We start from the raw sequence: 2,805 nt of genomic DNA on the forward strand, positions 1-2,805 counted from the left end.
TTAGTAATAAAATAAGTCATTTGGATAGTTTTCAATTAAAAATGTGGCCAACAATTTCGGCATGCCCCAAATCTTCTATTTCTTTTCTTTCTTTTTCCTCCTCCTTTCTATTGAATGACAGGATTGAGAAACCTCATCTTCACCCGTGGCTGTTGCTTTCTTCTTAGTCTTCTTTCGTTTCTTCTGATTCTCTTCCCAATCCTGCTCATTTTGCTTCTCCGATGACTCATTTACTGCCGAGTACTGTTCAACCTGAACCTCTTCCGATTCAACTTCTCCTAAAGGACAAATATTCTGGTTGGGTGACACCGAATGTTTCGCTCTGCTTTTTCTGGAGTTCCTTATATTCTGGTAATTTGCCTTAACTGGACTGTCTTCTATCAGACCACTATTTAGTTCTACATCACCTTCACCCTCGACTTGCTTTGTGGGTAGAGACAGTTGGTTGAAGTTACAAATCCCATCAGCATCTCCTCTGCAGCGTTTTTTCTTCTTTTTGGATTTCAGTTTTACTTCTTCGAATGAATCAAATCATCTCCTTTGAGTTCCTGAACAGCACTGCTTCGATCGATCTCATGCCCTGTTTTTTGATTTTTTTCAGTTGAGCCATCCTGTTGGCAAAGTACTCCTGCACCGTAATAGAACTAGTCACAGTGTTTATTTCCTTTGTGGCACTGGTGGCCTTTGGGTCATCAACAGGCACTAAACAGGCATCGCTCTGAAAAACATAAACATACAGCATTAAACATACTTGTGCTGGAGACATAATGCTGTTTAAGTTTCTGCATGACCATGTTGTGAAAAGATTACAGAAGGCAAATTATAACTTCCACAAGATTCAATGTGCTTACAGCAACCGGTGCCTGGCACATGTAAAGAAATCTTGCTCAAGCATCAGTCTGTTATTTGTATTTAGTTAAATCAGTGATGATGAACAAGCTCAGTTATTAAATGTACAACATGAACAGAAATTTCTGGAAATATTAAGCAGCACCGGTAGAGAAACAGCGGGCAATTCTCCAGCCGCATTGCACCCAGTGCAAATTCTGCGAAGTCGGGAAAATCCCGGGAGAGGCCCAAAGAGGGATTTGAACTGGTTGTCGAACAATTTCCGATGCTCCTTGACCGCTCCAGCTGCCGTGATCGGGGGCAGGATTCTCTAACCCCCCCGCCGGGTCGGAGAATCACCGTGCGGCGGCGTGAATCCCGAACCCGCCGGTTGCCGAATTCTCCGGTCCCCAAAAAATCACGCTGACGCAAATTGCGCCGCCCGTCTCGGGGAAGGGCAAGGACCAGCGCGCAGCTACGGGCCCCGTGGCACCGGAATTCTCCAGGCCGGATGGGCCGAAGTCCCGCCAGTCACGTCGGCGTCAATTAAACCACCTATTTAACGGCGTCAACGAGTTCTCATGGTAGCGGTGGTAGGTCTCGCAAGGTAGGTCTTGGCGTGGGATGGCCGCAGGAGATGTGACGGCGCGGCGGCAGTTGGTGGGGAGGGGGGGGTGTGTGTGTGTAATGGGGGGAGGGGGTGTGGAGCGGGGGGCGGTGGAGTGGGGGGGATGTGGAGTGGAGTGGGGGGGTGGAGTGGGGGGGGTGGAGTGGGGGGGGTGGAGTGGGGGGGGTGGAGTGGGGGTGGTGGAGTGGGGGGGGTGGAGTGGGGGGGGTGGAGTGGGGGGGGGTGGAGTGGCGGGGAGGAGTGGGGGGTGGAGTGGGGGGTGGAGTGGGGGGTGGAGTGGGGGAGGAGTGGGGGGTGGAGTGGGGGGGGTGGAGTGGGGGGAGGAGTGGGGGGTGGAGTGGGGGGGGGTGGAGTGGGGGGGGGTGGAGTGGGGGGGGAGGAGTGGGGGGTGGAGTGGGGGGGGGTGGAGTGGGGGGGGGTGGAGTGGGGGGGGTGGAGTGGGGGGGGTGGAGTGGCGGGGAGGAGTGGGGGGTGGAGTGGGGGGGGTGGAGTGGGGGGGGTGGAGTGGCGGGGAGGAGTGGGGGGTGGAGTGGGGGGGTGGAGTGGGGGGTGGAGTGGGGGAGGAGTGGGGGGTGGAGTGGGGGGGGGGTGGAGTGGGGGGGATGTGGAGTGGGGGGGTGAGTGGGGGGATGTGGAGTGGGGGGATGTGGAGTGGGGGGGGATGTGGAGTGGGGGGGTGAGTGGGGGGGTGAGTGGGGGGGTGAGTGGGGGGGTTGTGGAGTGGGGGGGTGAGTGGGGTGGGTGGAGTGGGGGGGTGAGTGGGGTGGGTGGAGTGAGGGGGTGGAGTGGGGGGGTGGAGTGGGGGTTTGTGGGGGATGTGGAGTGGGGGGTTTGTGGGGGATGTGGAGTGGGGGGTGAGTGGGGGGTGAGTGGGGTGGGTGGAGTGGGGGGGGTGGAGTGGGGGGATGTGGGGGGTGGAGTGGGGGGATGTGTGGTGTGGAGTGGAGGGGGTTTGGAGTTGGGGTGTGTGGTGGGGGGTGGAGGTGGAGAGGGGGGGCAAGTGCCTGGGAGGGGTGGGGGTGTTGGGGAGTTTGTCCGCTTGGCCAGGTGCCAGCTTCCAGTGTCGACCATGCAGCCCATGGCACCTGCCTGCGGGGGGGGGGTTTATGTTTGGTGATCACCCGGAGATGTTGGCCGCCATCACGGGAACCGAACTTCTACATGTTGCCCTGGGGGAGCTCGAGCAGGAGCGTGCCAGGGAGGTGTCGGAGGCTGCCGCAGAGGAGCTTGCTGCAGGGAGGCAGGTGCCAGCCGCCCAGGCTGGAGGGCCGCCCGCCCGACAGGACGAGGAGGAGCAGGAGGAGGAGACGCCCGATGAGGCCCTGTGTGTACCGGCCCCGCTCGTCGTA

The 2,805-nt window shown here is 58.5% G+C and overlaps 1 pseudogene; it reads right to left on the minus strand.

The window, feature by feature from the left end:
• LOC140411461 (uncharacterized) lies at window positions 1–766 on the minus strand (annotated as a pseudogene).
• Window positions 767–2,805: the final 2,039 nt, after the last annotated feature.

This window comes from Scyliorhinus torazame, chromosome 4 (genome assembly GCF_047496885.1).
Source record: "Scyliorhinus torazame isolate Kashiwa2021f chromosome 4, sScyTor2.1, whole genome shotgun sequence".
Lineage (NCBI taxonomy): Eukaryota > Metazoa > Chordata > Chondrichthyes > Carcharhiniformes > Scyliorhinidae > Scyliorhinus > Scyliorhinus torazame.